Here is an 18,896-nt window from a genome sequence, read left to right on the forward strand (position 1 = left end):
CCCAAACTTGGACTTCACTGTCCTCAGTGACTTCTTCCTCTTGAATTAGAATGGCTTTGGCTGTGAACTCCCTTGGATTTTGAATAGCTTTTCCAGGGAGTTGGTTGGGTTTTGGAGCTGAAGTAGAGGCAATGTTACTCTCCATATACTTCACCCTTGAATTAAGACCCTTAAACTTCATATTCAGATCATTGTACTGTGATGTTAACCTTTGGTTCAACTCAGCAAACTGCTTGGCTTCCTCAATCTTTCCTTGTGTTTGCCCAATCAACAACTGTTGCATCATTGCTCTTAAGTCTTGTTCCTGGCCTTGGTTAGTCTGAAACCCTGGTGGGGGACACAACTGAGGGTGGAACACTTGATGTTGTTGTTTGGGGATGTAGTTTTGTTGCTGTTGAGGCTGTTGAGGTGGATAGACTTGGTCTTGAGGATTAGCCACATTAGTACTCCTATAAGAGAGGTTGTTGTTCTTGAATCCTCCTTGGTTGTAGCCTTTGAATCCTCCCTGGTTTTGCATGTAGCATAACTCAGCAAACTCAGTCTCCCCCTCTTGAACTGGAGCTTCTTCTTCACCAATGAAGTGTATGGACTTGGACTGGCTTAAGAGTATCTTGTCAAGTTTCTCATTGACCATCTTCAAATCCTTCTTATACTTGTCCTCTTGATCAGTTGAGGAGCTCCTTATGGTTCTATCATAATCCTCATTATAATTGCCATCAGATTGAGCAAGATTCTCTACCAATTCCCAGCCTTCTTCCACATTCTTGTTGAGGAAGTTGCCATTAGAAGCTGTGTCAAGAAGCATCCTTATCTTGGGAAGCACTCCTCTATACAAGGTACTCAAGAGTGACTCATTGCTGAAACCATGATGAGGACATTGAGTCTGATATCCTTTGAACCTCTCCCATGCCTCACAAAAGGTCTCATTGTTCCTTTGAGCAAACCCAGAAATTTCATTTCTCAATCTAGCTGTCCTAGCATTTGAGAAGAACTTGGCCAAGAAAGCCTTCTTGCAAGCATCGCAAGTGGTTATTGCTCGAGTAGGAAGAGTCTTCTCCCAAAGGTGAGCCTTGTCTCCAAGTGAGAATGGAAAGAGCCTCAACTTGAAACCATCTTCACTTACTCCATTTATCTTGGTTAGACCACAGATTCTGTCAAACTCATCCAAATGATCAAGTGGGTCCTCTATTGGCAATCCATGAAATTTGTTGGCCTGGATCATGGAGATTAATCCACTCTTTATTTCAAAGTTGTTGTTTGCTACAGTTGGAGGCACAATTCCAGCCCTTTGGTTGTGAGTGTTGGGTGCATCTCCAGCACCAATGTGCCTAGGTCTCTGCTCATGGTTAGCTTGTTGCTCCAGGATTACTTGATCCTCTTGCTGAACTTGAACTACCCTTCTCTGATTTCCCAAACCTTTGTTCAACTTGTGGATGTTATTAATAGGCCTTTGAAGGTTGTCTTTTCCTTTAGACCTTGTGTGCATCAACAAACGCGAGTACAGACTCGAACGGATTCACAATTGAGCTCAGGCTCGTCTGGGGGGTCAAGTCGACTGGGAAGTGGTGCCCAAATGTACACGGCTTCTGGCTCGATCAAGTGCTTGATACTGCTCGGTCGAGTGGTGGTCGAGTGACTGGTCGAGTGGTACCTGAAATGGAACTTCAACCCAGCAACAGAAGATTCAAGTGTATAAACGAACTTAATCGTAGACTAATATGGATCCTAAATGTCACAAAAACACACTCAAATGGGCAACGGCGCCAAATTGAAACAAAATTTATTTGTGGGTGGTGGAATGATGATGTATGCAATGGTGAGATATGAATGGAATGATGGATGGGTGTTTCAATTCCCCTTATGTTGTTGCAGTATAAGAGGTATCAATCCTAAATAAGTGTTTGTGAACAATTAAGATATGCATATGAATCTAAGTTAAGACAAATGTAAAGATTGTTTATCACTAACAATCCTATGATGGAAATGTAAAGATGCAGAAATTAAACTACAAGAACTAAGAACTAAATGCAAATGAAACTGAATGATTGAAACAGTATTGAAGCTAAAACAGAAATAGAAACTACTACTAATGAACTAATGCAAGACAATTAATGAACTAAAAACTAAATGAATGCAACTGGAATGAAACAGGAATTAAACAAGACAATCACAAATCATAAACAAGAGTTCTGGGGATGAACTCGAGCAAGCACTCGACCGAGTGTAGGTCGAGTGAGAGGTCGAGTTGGTTAAATCCGGAAAACAGAGCAACACAATAAAAACAGAGCAATGCAAAAAGTAATCAAACAACAAGCAAGCAACAGGATTAAGACTAAGATTTCAATAAACAAAGAAGGCCCTGAGGATGGATTCATGGGATGAACTAATCATTGTGGTTATCTAACTTGGTCAACAAATCTCAAGCAAACTTTGAGCTAACCTCTAGACATATAAATCTAAGACAAGTTTCTCCCACTCTCATGGTCAAGAAACAATCAAACCTATGCAATTCTAGACTTGTTCTCACACAGTAAAGAATCTACACAAGCAGGCATTAAGCAATACATCTCAAACCAAACAAGACCTCTAATCTCTTAGCAAGCCTAATGGTAAGCTCTAGATCTAGCCTTATCTATGCTTCTTAAACATTGGTGTGATGCTAAGAAGCTTGAAATCAGATCCTACCCTCTCAGATATAGGATCAACATTAAGAACATCTAGCCTAGAAGAGATCTACAACAATCAAGCTTGACCAAATCACACAAACCACAAGATCAATCCATCCTAACCCATCCTCAAGATCCTAAGCAAACTACTCACAACAATACATGATGAACAAAGTCAAAAACCCAGAAAATGTTGAAACTGGCATCATTAGAAAGATAAAACAAAGATCTATAATATTAATGAAAGGATCAAACTGAAATTCTCAATATCTTGAAAGTTATAGAACCAACAAAATACAAGAATCTAGTCTTCTTTCTTAAGAAAGTACAAGATCTTAAAAATGCAAAAGGAATAAAGCTAAAAAAGGTAAAAACTAGGTTTAGAGAATATCTAAAAAGCTGGACACTTTGGTGGCTGCAGGTACAAGGCTTTAAATAGTGGGGGAGTGGAAGCCCTAAAAATAGAAAAAGTCAAAGTAGTCAACGGCTCGGTCAACTCGACCTGTGCTCGGTCGAGTGAGGGGTCGAGCTGGCTTCTCACGTGCAATCTCCACTCGGTCGAGTCCTCCTCAGCACACGGTCGAGTGTCTGGTCGAGTGTGCGGTCGAGCTGGGCTCCGGACCTTGTTGTTTCAGCCTTAACTCCCTTGTTTCCTCTTCATGATTGCTTCACATCTCTTCTCCATTGCTTCCATGCTCCTTAAGCTCCAAAATCACCTGTTTATGCATGAAAAGATGCAAATGCAATGCAACTAAACTCTAATGCATGATTAGTCCTAAAACTACACAATAATGACCTAAATGGATGGCAAAAGATGCAAAAGATGTGAATAAACTAAAGGAAAACAAGGTAAAATATATGACATCACGTGGGTCATGACAATTAGCTTGAAATGGTGCATCAAAAGCTGGAAATAGTCGGATTGGCCTCAGTGGAACCGGAGGAGGAACCGCCGGCGGTGGAAGATCGGTCCGACGATTCTGAGCGGCGGCGGAATTGGAGCAGCGAAGTTATTTCGATCTCTGGCCGGTCGACATTGCCTCGAATCGCAAATCTAAGCAGGGAATCGAGTAGAGGAGTCAAAATCGAGTGGAATGGACCTTGGAATCGATGGATTTGGACAAGAAATGAGAGAGATATTGTCGACTGAGTATTGTGTCTCTCGGTTCTTGTTTTCACGAAGAGAGGCGAAGAAGACGAAGTCGAGAGATTTTAATCGCGTGTCTAGGTTATGTTGCATCGATCAATGCTGAGATTGCATCGGTCGATGCAAGTGTTGGGTCGATGCAACTGGGCTCAGTCCAGCCCACCAACAATTCGATTCTCTCAAACCCACCAGCCCATGTATCCTCCGATCCATTAAGCTATGCATCGACCGATGCACCAGCTGTGTCGGTCGATGCAAAACACTTCTGTTTTTTTTTTACGATTTCTGCATCACTTAAACTCAAAACTAAAAATTAATATGTTAGTAAATAAAAAAAAAATAAAAACAAAAATAAAAATAATTAAATCCTACCAGTGGGTTGCCTCCCACTCAGCGTTTGTTTTAAGTCATTAGCTTGACTTGGCAGCGGATTAGGCAGAAAGTGCATCATCCAAACGCACAATGTGTCCGTCTGGTATCCCGGCTTCAGCCCAATAGTGTTTCACCCTCTGTCCATTGACAGTAAACTTCTCTTCGTTGGAGTTAAGTAGCACAATAGCTCCATTGGGGCGGACTTCTTGGATAGTGAATGGTCCGGACCAGCGAGAACGAAGCTTACCTGGAAACAGCTTCAAGCGAGAGTTGTACAGAAGTACTTGATCATTAGGCTCAAAGTTTCTGGAGATGATTCTCTTATCATGATAAGCCTTGGTTCTCTCCTTGTATAGCTTAGAGTTCTCAAATCCATGATGTATAAACTCATCCAACTCATTCAGCTGAACCAACCTTCTCTCTGAAGCTGTCTTGGCATCAAAATTCATCAATTGAACAGTCCAGGCTGCCTTGTGCTCTAACTCCACTGGAAGATGACATGCTTTCCCATAAAGCAGATGAAAAGGAGTAGTGTCAAGTGGTGTCTTATATGCAGTCCGATATGCCCAAAGTGCATCATCTAACTTGGCAGCCCAATCCTTTCTTGTAACACCCACTGTCTTCTCAAGGATTTCATTGATTTGGCGGTTAGAAACCTCAACTTGACCACTAGTCTGGGGATGATATGGGGTAGCCACTCTATGTTGAACTCCATACTTCTTCAACAACTTATCAAACACTTTATTGATAAAGTGCTTACCTCCATCAATGATAACAATCCGAGGCACTCCAAACCATGGAAAGATGATGGTCTTAAACAGCTTAAGAACCACAGCAGAATCATTCTTGGGACTTGCAATAGCTGCTACCCACTTGGAGACATAGTCAACAGCTACAAGGATGTACTTGTTATTGTAAGAAGAGGGGAATGGTCCCATAAAATCAATGCCCCAACAATCAAAAACTTCAACCTCAAGGATGAAATTTTGTGGCATCTCATATCTCTTACTAATCTGTCCTCTTCTCTGACAAACATCACATCGAGATACAAACTCATGAGCATCCTTAAACATTGTTGGCCACCAAAACCCTGCTTGAAGAACTTTGGACACTGTCTTGAAGGTAGCAAAGTGTCCAGCATAATCTGATCCATGGCAATGAAATAACACATCAGGAACCTCAGTCTCAGCTAGACATCTCCTGTAAACTCCATCTGAACAATGCTTATACAAGTATGGCTCATCCCAATAGTATCTTCTAAGATCTCTCAAGAACTTCTTCTTAGCATATCCTGTAAACTTGTCTGGTTCCACCTCTGCAGCAAGGTAATTCGCAATATCAGCATACCACGGTTGATCAGAAGTAGTTACATCAGCCACGTTGTCATCAAACTCGGAACCCGATGATTCCTGAACCAAGCGTCGATCGATGTTTAATGATGCATCGGTCGATGCAATCGCCAAATCCTGTTTGTATCGAGATCTAGCATCGATCGATGCACCAGATGTGTCGATCGATGCATTGCCAAGAGTCTGCAAAACTTCACGAGACAAAGTAGCTTGAGAACCAACATCGACAAAGTAGACATTCTCCTCTGGCAGTGAATCATATTGGAACATCATCTTCTAACTTAATCCTAGATAAATGATCAGCTACTCCATTCTCAATACCTTTCTTGTCCTTAACCTCAATGTCAAACTCTTGAAGAAGAAGAATCCATCTTAGCAATCTTGGCTTGGCATCCTTTTTCTGCATCAAGTATTTGAGTGCAGCATGATATGTATGAACTATTACCTTTGATCCAACCAAGTAAGAACAAAACTTCTCAAAAGCAAACACTACTGCTAGCATCTCCTTCTCAGTTGTTGCATAATTTTTTTTGAGCATCATCAAGTGTTCTACTAGCATAGTAAATAACATGAAGTTTCTTATCTTTCCTCTGTCCTAGCACTGCTCCCACTGCAAAATCACTGGCATTACACATTACCTCAAAAGGTAAATCCCAATCAGGTGGTTGAACAATTGGAGCACTCACAAGCTCTTGCTTAATCCGTTCAAAAGCTAAACGGCATTCATCAGTGAACTCAAACTTGACATCCTTGCATAGTTGAGCTGAAAGTGGTCTAGCTATCTTACTGAAATCCTTGATGAAGCGTCTATAGAAACCAGCATGTCCAAGAAACTCCTGACCAACTTCACACTATCTGGTGGTTGAAGACCTGTTATCACTTCTATCTTAGCGCGGTCCACTTCAATACCAGCCTCTGAAACTCTGTGACCCAGCACTATACCATCTATAACCATAAAATAGCATTTCTCCCAATTAAGAACTAAGTGCTTCTCCTCACATCTAGCTAGCACTTTGCAGAGATTATCCAAACAGTTCTTGAATGAAGACCCATAAACAGAAAAATCATCCATGAAAACCTCCATGTAATCTTCAATCATGTCTGTAAAGATGGACATCATACATCTCTGAAATGTCGCAGGAGCATTACAGAGACCAAAAGGCATTCTGCGATATGCAAAAGTACCATATGGACAAGTGAATGTTGTCTTCTCTTGGTCATCAGGATGAATCGGGATTTGGAAAAACCCGGAGTAACCATCCAAAAAGCAGTAGTATGGATGGTTAGCTAATCTCTCAAGCATCTGATCAATGAAGGGTAGCGGGAAGTGATCTTTCCTTGTCGCGGCATTCAGCTTTATGTAATCAATGCACATCTGGTGTCCGGTGATTGTCCGTGTCAGAATCAGCTCATTCTTGTCATTTTTCACCACTGTAACTCCACCCTTCTTAGGAACAACATGAACTGGACTAACCTATTTGCTGTCAGAAATTGGGTAGATAATCCCGACATTCAGCAATTTCATGATCTCCTTTTTGACAACATCCTGTAGATTCGGATTCAGCCTCCTCTGATGCTCAATAGATGTCTTAGTTCCTTCCTCAAGATGAATCCTATGCATGCACAAGTCTGGAGAAATCCCTGGAATATCATCAAGAGAATAGCCAAGAGCTTTGCAAAACTTGTGCAGCTTGCTTAGCAGTAAAGTGAGCTCTGCGTTGTTTAAGGAAGCGTTAACAATAACATGATAGGAAGAGTTCTCACCTAGAAATGCATACCTTAATCCTGCAGGAAGTGGCTTGAGATCCAGCTTTGGAGCTTTCTCAAGGCTCCAATCTAATAGTTTCTCAGCTTGTGAAGAAGTACCAACCAATTCCTCTTGTGCAACCAACTTCTTCACTTGCTCATTAGCATCTAGTAGCTTGACATAGCCAGCAGCAATGTCATCTAAATGCTCAGCTTCTTCAGTAGAAGCAACCAATGCTCTCTCAAGAGGATCTTCAGGACGCAGCTCCTTGAAAATATCATCAGCAAGATTAGACAATGTATCCACATAAAAAGTTTGACCATCTATTTTTGGCCTCTTAACCAGCTTATCCATGTCAAAACGCATCTGCAAATCTCTAACATTAAGGCCAATCTGTCCTTTCTTGACATCAATAATAGCTCCAGCAGTGGCTAAGAATGATCTTCTCAAGATTAGAGGATCTTTAGGCTCTTCTTCATACTTCAAGACCACAAAATCAGTAGGTATCAAACAATCACCAATCTTAATTGGAACATCTTCAAGAATACCATCAGGAATGCGAAATGAATGGTCAGCAAGTATAAGAGTAATCTTGGTGGGTTGGAAATCTGTCATCCCAAGGCTGAGTGCTACTGATCTAGGCATTAAGTTGACACTGGAACCAAGATCACACAAAGATCTAGCAAACCTCTCATTGAAGACTGTACAATCAAGAACAAAACTACCTGGATCAGGAAGCTTTTATGGGATCTTGTTCTGAATGATGGCACTGACTTGAGCTGAAATCATCATCACTCCTTGCTCAGCATTCAAATCCTTGGTTACCATTCTCTTGACATATCTCCTAAGCATTGGAGAAGTCTTAACTGCATCAACCAATGGCAACTCAATAACAAGCTTATCCATCATAGTCTTGCACTTAGCATCATCAATCTCCTGCTTAGACTTCCTTGGGTTCTTGGGAAAGGGAACCTTAGGCTTGTACACTCTCTCATCAACTAGAATCGGAGCTTTCGTAACTTCCTTCTCGGTCTCGACGTTGCATCGGTCGATGCTTGTGTTGCAACGGTCGATGCTATCTCGCAAAGTCAAGTCTTCTACGACCACTGAGGGTTGCATCGATTGATGCTTTGCAGCTGCATCAGTCGATGCTGGTTCCAGATCGTCAAACTCATCATCCTCATCGATCAATTCCTGCAATTCTTGGGACCTCTGCTTCTGCTCAGCTTCAGACTGTAACTGCTTACCACTCCTTAAGGTAACAGCATTACAGGAGTGCTTAGGGTTGGATTCAGTTCTTGATGGTAAGTATCCTTCTTGTCTCTTCATAGCTCCAGCAGTTTGTGCAACTTGGCTCTCCAGCTTCTTAACTTGAACATTCAATGAATCAAACTTGCCAGTAAGCTCAGTGTAGACATTGTTAATCTTCCCATTGAATGTCACTGTCAACTGCTCTTCTCCCTGAAGAATCTGCTCAAGCATTGCTTCCATCCTACTCTCAGTTGTCTTAGGAGGAGGAGATTGGTAAGAGGAGTTGCCATAGGTCCTGGTGTATCCACTGTTCTGCTGCTTCTGATAATCTTGCTTAGGAATGTAGCATGTAGAAGTAGACTGATAGTTGTTGCGCTGGTTGTTTCCACTGAAAGACCTGTTGCCTTGCTGATTTCCAAACTTTTCCCCTTAATTACCATACACAAAGTTGACATCTTCTTCTACATTCTCCAGCTCTGGCTCAAAAACCTCAACATCTTCAGCAAAGTGAACTGACTTCTTTCCAACAAGAAGGTTATGCATTGTATCCAGCTTGGCATTCACTGTAGCAAACTGATTTGAATCATACCCTTCATGTGCTCTTTTCCGCTCTAAGTCTGCATTCTTGGTATTGTTACTTGATGCTAGCCTTTCAATCAACTTTTCAGCGTCATCTGGGTACCTTGTCTTGAAGTTCCCATCACTAGCAGCATCCAAAGCCATCTGATACCTCCAATCAATACCACTGAAGAAGATACTAATCAACTGCACCTCTGAAAACCCATGATGCGGACAGTCTCTCTGGTATGCTTTGAACCTTACCCAAGCAGCTTTGTAAGATTCAGCTGGTCCTTGTCTAAAGGTGGAGAGCTTAATCCTCAGTTCATCAGACATGGGATCATCATAGAAGTAGTTCAGGAATGCCACCTTGATGTCATGCCAGGTTGTCAGAGATCCTGGTTTGAGTTGTCTTAGCCAATGAGAAGCTTCCCCAGCAAGAGAGTATGGGAAGAGCTTGCAATAGAGATAATCATCTGTGACTCCATTAGCCTTGATGCTTGTGACTATATCCTCAAAGTGCTCAATGTGGTCTAGAGGCTTCTCATGTGGAAAGTTCTGGAATGGTCTTTGGCCAACAAGAGCAAAGTAGGCAGGCTTCAGCTCAAAATCATTCCTTGGAAATGGAAGAGGAACAATTGCGGAACGGTTCTCATAGAAAAAGTCTGGCCTGTTGAAATCTGCAAGAGTCTTGACAAGCTCTCCACTGTTATCTCGTCTAGGCTGAAGGTCCAAATTGGCTCCATTCGCACCAGCTCCGACATTGCGTCGATCGATGCCAAGGTTGCGTCGATCGATACCTTCTTGGTTGCGTCGATCGATGCCGACATTGCGTCGATCGATGCCATCTGCATTCTCATCAATGACGACGAGTTCTTCCTGAATAACTTGTCCTTCAGCATCAAGCTTTTGGCCTAGTTCGTTGCGCACATGACCCTCTTGATCCCTCAAAACACCAGCCGTATCTGGTGTCAATATGATTCGGTTAACCATCTTTGCTGATTTGGATGCTTTTGTGTTGTCACGCTCTAGTTGTCCTAACTCTTGGTTTGTAAGCTTAACAACTGGACCAGTAGGATTTTTCCTGGTGCTAGGCTTAGGCATGTACCTGAAACACACAAGAGAAAAGAAACAAAAGTGTGTGAGTAAAACAGAAAAAGAAAAATTTAGACAAAATCAAAGATTTTAATCTAATGGTGAATCAAAAAAGTCCCCAGCAACAGCGCCAAAATTTGATATGCTCAAATTGTAATACCCTAATGGTACTAACAGCCTTGCAGTTGTAATACTCTAGGGGTCGAATCCACAGAGACTCTAGTTCACACAATAGACTTATTACTCTTTTAATTATGCTAAATAAAAATATTAAATTAAAGACAATGCAAAACAGAATTCAAAAGTGTTGTAAATTCAAAGGATCAAAGAGTTAGGCCTAGGAAAATTCTCATGAATTCATGGGATATTAAATCCATCAAATAATTAGGATTCAAGCAATTCAAATTCAGATCTAGAACTCTAAACACACTTGTAAAATAAATCAGTTCTCACTGCAAATATTATCTAAATTTAAAACCAGAAAATCCAAATCTCTTTGCAAAATTCAAGGTTAAAAATCAGCTTTAAAAACAAGTTTAGATTGTTCACAAAATTATTAAATCAAATCTCTTTGCAAGAAATAATTTTGTTCATCAAAAGGTTTAATCAGGAAAATCAATTATATTCTCATATGAATTTATTTTCCTAGGTATTAATTCTAAGTGATCAATCAAGAATTAATACGAAGAACAACCTAAGATGAAGATCATAGAAAATACTAAATCCTAAAAATAATAGATCTAATAAACCATAAAACCCCTATGAAAAACCCTAAACCTAACAACCAAACTACTCAGACATGTTTAATGAAGAACAAAACATCTTTTCTGAATAATAAGCAATTGATATTAAGAAGTAAGAAGGGAGTTCAAGAATCTTCTCTCTACAGATGAAATCAGATCTGTCTCTCCCAAAAGCTTTCAATCAATAAGGTGGCTGGAATCAAAATTGCTAGAAAATAACTTAGGTCTAAACAATGACCATAAAAATCCTATAAATACTCTAAAACACGTCTTGGGCCTTAATTGCAAATAAGGCAAACTTGGGCAACTTTTGTAAATCTTCAAAACTTGAGGAAAAAACATCTGATTGGCTTTGTGGCACCTGCATCGATCAATGCTGAGGTTGCATCGGTCGATGCATTCTCTTGAACTCGTCTCCCAGCTTCGTTGATCAGCCTTCATGCTTTGGTTATCCTCCAAATCATCCTCTTTTAGCTCCTTTGTGTTTCATTCGTGCCAATGAGTACCTAAACCTATAAAGACTCAAAAACAACCTAGAAAACAAATTAAAAGACTCAAAAAGCACACTTATACCATGGTTAAAAACCACAAAAACCATGATATATCACAAATCTCTTTGCAAAAAGTAATTTTGCTCACCAAAGGTTTTTGTCATGAAAATCAATTATATTCTCATATCAATCAATAATCCTAAGATCTAAATCTAGATGACTAATCAAAGATCTAGCATTAAGAACAACCTATGGTGAAGAATAAGAAAGATAATGAATCCTAAATAAACAGATTTAATAATCCATGAAATCCCGAATGAGAAACCCTAAACCTAACAAGCAGATCTACTCAGACATAGTCAATGAAGAACACATCATAGACTGAATAAATTGCATTAAGAAAGAGATTAAAGAAGAAGTAAAGGAGCTCTGAATCTTCTCTGAAGGAGTCTTGATTCTTCTTTCCAAAAACTCTCTAAAATCTCTCAGGGTTTTCTCTCAAAAATTGCAGTGAAAAAAAAGCTTAGGTCTAAACAATGACCCATAAATCCTATTTATATTCCTAAACACGTCTAGAGACTAATGATGCAAATATGGAAAACTTTGGGCAACTTTGTAAATCTTTAAAACTTGTGAGAAAACTTTCGTTTCTTCTGTTGGACGATGCATCGATCGACACCATCACTTACATCGACCGATGCATATCTCTGAACTTGTCTCCCAACTTCACAGCTTAGCCTCAATTCTTGAATGTGCTCCAAATCTTCCTATTTAGCTCCATTATGCTTCCATCCATGCTAAATCCTATAATGACTCAAAAAGACTCTAAAAACACCAAAAATACTCTATAGATAAGACTTATATCATGAATAAAAACACCTAAAAACCATGATATATCAATTTCCCCAGACTTAGCTTTTGCTTGCCCTCAAGCAAATCAAGAACTTCATATGTGGAAAATGTTTGAAAACACGGAAACTCCTTTTCATTTTAAAGTAATGCCATGATCATTCAAACCATAATCCATATGCTTAGCAGATAAATCCAAATCGAACCACATGTACTTTGCCGTTGGCATTTGCTTCATCCCAAATTCTACAACATCCTCCATTAAGCCTTCATCGATGGGACTCATCAATTTGATCAATGTCAAGAGCCTTCTAGACTCATTCCCATACAATACCATAACAAGCAAGACAATACTCTTTCTCTCTCCCAAACTTATTCTATTTAATCTCCCTTTGAGCTTTGCTTTTTTTTTTTTTTCTTATTATTTTTTTCTTTTTATCAAAGGTGTAGGCGAATAATAGGGTCATCGGTAATTTACCTACCCCTTGCTTCCAATCTTTGTGTGATCATTTGACTCAAGAGTAGAATAATGGGGTCACAGGTAATTTACCTATCACTCTAAACAGATCAAAATCATCTCATCTTTTATTCTTTTTTTTTTTAACAAAGCTCTCAGGAAAAATCTTTTAAACTTAAATAAGGGAGAGGAGTACCAATTTTTTTTTTCTTTTCTGAAATCTTACTTGTCAGGTATGAACAAGGAGTCAAGCTTTATGAACATCTATCTCCTTGATGAGGTAAAAAGAAAAGCGCAGAAATTACCTCAAGCTTTTGTGGATTCTATTGGAAATTTGGATTACTCTGGTTCACTGGTCAGCCTTTGGATTTTTCATTAGTCAGATTTTGGACTCAATATGCAGCATTAATCAACCAAGGCAGTACACTAAAATGAAAAATCATAGTTCCCAACAAAAATTTTGACTCAATAAAACAAAATTTTTTCTGACTCTTAAAAACAAAAACGTAGTTAGTAACTGCCTCCCCCAGACTTAAACAACACTGTCCCCAGTGTTATCAAGTAAGAGATTGGCGAAGAAAAATAAACAAAAATGAATAAGTATTGAAATTGTGAACAAAAACGTGTTACCAATCTGGATGTTCTGTGTCGACCGATGCTGATGGTGTGTCGGTCGATGCACTTTGCAGATGCAGAGAGTTCGAACATTACTCCTGAGTTAGCTGCGATTAATTTGTGTTTCTCTCATTCCTTGGATGTTAGCAATGCTAAGAATCACTCAAACACAAGATTAAACGCAACATGATAGATAGAAGTTCATAATTCAATTCAAATTCAAACTGACTCAAAGCAAGAATAAAAATGACTCAATTTAAGTAGAAAAGAAAAATCTATGAGTGGGTTGCCTCCCACTAAGCGCTTGTTTTCAGTCATTAGCTTGACTGTGTTGGAGCTCAGGCATCTGGTGGATCAGAACATGACAGTGAATGCCTTCGAGAAAATGGCCTCTTCATCCAAGGTGGTGTATATGCGTTAGGGTCATGAGATCTGCCAAGTACATGAGGAACAGGAGCAGGGCGAGACTTGGGTATGGGAGGGTTTCTTTTATGTCCTGCAAAATCATCAACAGAAGAAACAAGCGCTCTACGATAATCTTGTGGCTTGGTTAACTTCAAAATAGTGTTAGTACCTTTGAAATTCTTATTGATGAATGGAGAAGGTTTGGGTGAAGAAGATGCATACCTTGGCCTTACCTGTGGGTTCTTGACTGTGGAATGGTGAGATTTTAGCTTTACAACTGATCTAGGACTTGCAGCTAAGGAATCAACTCGAGAATCTTCGGTTTTGGACAAGTCTGGACGTTCTCGTGGAGGTGTGTCGATTGATGCTACAGCTGCATCGATTGCATCGATCGATGCTGAGCCTGCAACTCGTGTTTCTTCAATGATTCTGCAACTTTCCTCAGCAATCTGTGTTTCCATTACAAAAACATCATCTACTAGCGACTTGTCATGGATCATAACCTCATCATGGTCTATAGTACTGATTCGATGATCTCCACTCCAATCTTCAAGCTTAACAGCTTGCTTGCTCACTTTCTCAACAGGCTCCAACTCTTTGATATACCCAGCAGTAATATCTCCATGAAGCTCAATGATCAGATCATCATCAGAAGCAATTTCCACAGAAAATGTCTGACCATCAATAGTGGGAGCCCTTCTGAGCTTGTCCATCTCAAAGTTCATAACCAAATCATCTACATTCAGAGCTATGTGTCCCTTCTTCACATCTATGATGGCACCAGCTGTAGCCAAGAAAGAGCATCCTAAGATGAGAGGATCACTAGGCTCTTTGTCATACTTCAACACCACAAAGTCAGTGGGAATCATGAAATCTCCAATCTTGATTGGAATATCCTCCAAGACACCTTCAGGAATCCTTCTGGATCGATCAGCTAAGATAAGAGAGATCATAGTTGGCTTGAAATCTGTCATCCCAAGTCTCACAGCAACAGAATGTCGCATTAAATTGATACTAGAGCCGAGATCGCAAAGAGAGTGACGAAACCGTTCTGCAGAGATAGAGCAATCAAGTACAAAGCTTCCAGGATCTGGTAATTTCTCTGCAACCCTACTCTGAATCATTGCACTCACTTTCTTAGAGACAACCACTTCCTGCTTCCTCTCCTTCTTCCTCTGTGGAGGCTGATTCAACAGAATTGAGCTGACATCCTTGGTTAGCAAAGCTCCTTCCTCAGGGCTCAAACCATTAGTAACCATTCTCTTCATATATCGCTTAATACCAGGAGAAAACTTGACTGTATCAATCAAAGGCATCTCTATCATCACCTTATCCATCATAGCTTTGTATCTAGCTTCTTCAATCTCCTGCTTGGATCTCCTAGGCTTAGGAAAAAGAACCTTAGGCTTATAAGCTTGCTCTGAATCAGATGGTACAACTTGGAGAGAAACCGAAGCTGTTTGTGGGGGGTGTCGATCGATGCTGATGTTGTGTCGATCGACGCTTGATTGAGTTTGCATCAATCGATGCTATTGTGTAGTGTCGATCGATGCTGGCTCAACTAACGTACCTTTGTCTCCTTCCTTCACCAAAATTGCATTACAAGCATGCTTGGGGTTCGACTCTATTCTTCCCGAAAGAAATTTCTCTTGTCTTTTAACAGATCCATCAGTCTGAATCTTCTTAACATGAGTGTTTAATGCATCGAACTTCCCAGTCAGCTCAATGTATACAGAATCAATCTTCCCATTGAAGTCCACTGTTAACTTCTGTTGACCTTCCAAAATCTGCCCAATCATTGATTCCATCTTGCTCTCTGAATTGGGTGGAGGGAGGGGTTGGTAAGAAGAAGAACCATAGTTCCTAGTGAAGTTGTTGTTTGGATTTCCTGTGAATGAATTCTTCTGACCGAATCTCTGATTTTGATACCCAGCTCCATACACATAGTTGACATATTCTTCTGTAATCTCTGGCTTTGGCTCAAAAGTCTCAACATCTTAAGCAAAATGGACAGACTTCTTTCCCACAAGAAGATTATGTACTGTATCCAACTTAGCATTCACTGTAGCAAACTGATTTGAATCATGGCCTTCATGTGCTCTTTTCCGCTCTAGGTCCGCATTCTTAGTACTGTTGCTGGATGCTAGCCTTTCTATCAACTGTTCAGCCTCATTTGGGTATCTTGTCTTGAAGTTCCCATCATTAGCAGCATCCGAAGCCATATGATACCTCCAGTCAATCCCGCTGAAGAAGATACTAATCAACTGCACCTCTGAGAACCCATGATGTGGACAGTCCCTCTGGTATGCTTTGAACCTTACCCAAGCAGCTTTGTAAGATTCAGCAGTTCCTTGTCTAAAGGTGGAGAGCTTAATCCTCAGCTCATCAGACATCGCATCGTCACATAACTAGTTCAAAAACGCTACCTTGATATCATTCCAGGTCTTCAGAGATCCTGGTTTGAGTTGCCTTAGCCAATGAGAAGCTTCACCAGCGAGAGAGTAGGGGAAAAGCTTGCAATAGAGATAGTCATATGTGACTCCATTAGCCTTAATGCTTGTGACTATATCCTCAAAGTGCGGCAGGTTCTGGAATGGCCTTTGTCCGACAAGAGCAAAGTAGGCAGGTTTCAGCTCAAAATCATTCCTTGGAAATGGAGGAGGGACAATTGCGGATCGGTTCTCATAGAACAAGTCTGGTCTGTTGAAGTCCGCAAGAGTCTTGACAAGCTCTCCATTGTTGTCCCGTCTGCCCTGAAGGTTCTGCTGGTTGTTACCATCCAAATCGGCTCCATTCGCACCAGCTCTGGCATTGCATCGATCGACGCCAACATTGCGTCGGTCAATGCCATCTTGGTTGCGTCGATCGATGCCATCATTGCGTCGGTTGATGCAACATGCATTCTCATCGACCACGACGAGTTCTTCCTGAATAACCCGTCCGTCAACATCAAGTTTTTGGCCTTGTTCGTTGCAAACATGACCCTCTTGATCCCTCAAAACTCCAGCCTCATCACGTCTCAATATGATTGTATTGGCCATCTTTGCTGATGATATGCTCAAATTTACCCTAGAGCTACTCTCTCAAATTAAGAGATCACTGCAGTACTTAGGGGTCGAATTCCACAAGGACTCAAGACTACACAATAAATTATAGAGTTTTATAATTATGCTAAACAAATTAAATTGAATTAAAAATAGCAATGCAAAATATTAAATAAAACTGTTGTAAATTCAGAAGATCAAAAAGCTAGGCCTAGGGAATTTCTCAGGAAATTATGAAATACTAAATCAATCAATAAATTAGGATTCAAACAATTAAGAACAGATCAAGAACTCTAAACACTTTTGTAAATTAAATCAGTTCTCACTGCAAATAATATCTAAATTTAAAACCAGAAAATCCAAATCTCTTTGTAAAATTCTAGGTAATAAATCAGCAATAAAAACAGGTTTAGATTGTTCACAAAATTATTAAATCAAAACTCTTTGCAAGAAATAATTTTGCTTATCAAAAGGTTTTTGTCAGGAAAATCAATTATATTCTCATATCAATTTATTTTCCTAAAGTATTAATTCTAGGTGATCAATCAAGAATTAATATGAAGAACAACCTAAGATGAAGATCTAGAAAGATAATGAATCATAAATAAACAGATCTAATAATTCATAAAATCCTTGTGAAAAACCCTAAACCTAACAAGAAAACTACTCAGACATAATCAAAGAAGAACAAGACATGATTCTGAATAATAAGCAATAGAGATTAAAAGAGTAAGAAAGGAGTTTAAGAATTCTTCTCTTAAAGCAGTTCAGATCTCTCTTCCCAATAGCTCTCAAAAATCTCTCAGGGTTGCAGAAAAATAAAACTTGGTAGAATGAAACTTGAGGGTTTGGAAAACCTAAAAACACTATTTATATGTCCTAAAACACGTCAGGGACTTGTTTTGCAATTATGGAAAACTTTGGGGCAGATTTGTAAAACTTCCAAATTTGGCTCTTTTCTCGTTGGCAACAAGGGTGTCGATCGATGCTCTCTAGTGTCGATCGATGCCCTCTCTCATATTCGACTCCAAGCTGATTTCTTCCAGATTATTGCTCCAAAATGATCCAAACTGCTCCACTTTGCTCCTTTCATGCTAAAAACCTGTAAAGACTCAAAAACAATCTAGAAACAAATGAAAAGACACTAAAAGACTCCTTATATCATGGTTAAAAACCACAAAAACCATGATATATCAACTGACTTGGCTGCTTTTGTGTTATCACGCTCTAGTTGTCCTAACTCTTGATTTGTAAGCTTATTAACTAGACCAGTAGGATTTTTCCTGGTGCTAGGCTTAGGCATGTACCTGAAATACACAAGAGAAAAGAAACAAAAACGTGTGAGTAAAATAAGAAAAGAAAAATTTAGATAAAATCAAAGACTTTAATCTAATGGTGAATCAAAAGAGTCCCCGGCAACGGCGCCAAAATTTGATATGCTCAAATTTACCCTAGAGCTACTCTCTCAAATTAAGAGATCAATGTAGTATTTAGGGATTGAATCCACAAGAACTCTAGATTCACACAATAGACTTAATAATCTTTTAATTATGCTAAACAGAAATATTATAATTAAATTGTAAAATAAAACAGAAAATAAAAGAGATGTAAATTCAGATGGATTAAACGCTAGGCCTAGTCTCATGCACGGTTCCTAAGTGATAAAGGTAAAGAAGAGCTAATCTTGAAAAATCAGATTAATTAATTAAGCAAGGAGGATTCAATAATTAAGCACCGTTCTTGAACTCTAAACACAATTGTAAAATAAAGCAGTTCTCACTGCAAATATTATCTAAATTTAAAACCAGAAAATCCAAATCTCTTTGTAAAATTCTAAGTCAAAAATCAGCAATAAAATCAAGTTTAGATAAGTTCACAAAATTACTAATTCAAATCTCTTTGCAAAAAGTAATTTTGCTCACTAAAGGTTTTTGTTAGGAAAATCAATTATATTCTCATATCAATCAATAATCCTAAGATCTAAATCCAGATGACTAATCAAAGATCTAGCATTAAGAACAACCTATGGTGAAGAACAAGAAAGATAATGAATCCTAAATAAACAGATTTAATAATCCATGAAATCCCTAATGAGAAACCCTAAACC

At 39.4% G+C, this 18,896-nt stretch overlaps 3 non-coding genes across 3 annotated transcripts; all 3 read left to right on the forward strand.

Moving 5' to 3' along the window:
- The first annotated feature begins 860 nt into the window (after nucleotides 1–860).
- LOC147927131 (small nucleolar RNA R71) lies at nucleotides 861–967 on the forward strand. The gene has a single exon (XR_015583094.1). It is a non-coding gene; the product is annotated as a small nucleolar RNA R71 (small nucleolar RNA).
- An 8,343-nt stretch (nucleotides 968–9,310) lies between these two features.
- LOC147927132 (small nucleolar RNA R71) lies at nucleotides 9,311–9,417 on the forward strand. The gene has a single exon (XR_015583226.1). It is a non-coding gene; the product is annotated as a small nucleolar RNA R71 (small nucleolar RNA).
- Nucleotides 9,418–16,022: 6,605 nt separating this feature from the next.
- Nucleotides 16,023–16,129, forward strand: LOC147927133 (small nucleolar RNA R71). The gene has a single exon (XR_015583211.1). It is a non-coding gene; the product is annotated as a small nucleolar RNA R71 (small nucleolar RNA).
- The last annotated feature ends 2,767 nt before the right edge of the window (nucleotides 16,130–18,896 follow it).

The sequence above is a fragment of the Camelina sativa genome, chromosome 15 (genome assembly GCF_030686135.1).
Source record: "Camelina sativa cultivar CO46 ecotype springtype chromosome 15, ASM3068613v1".
Lineage (NCBI taxonomy): Eukaryota > Viridiplantae > Streptophyta > Magnoliopsida > Brassicales > Brassicaceae > Camelina > Camelina sativa.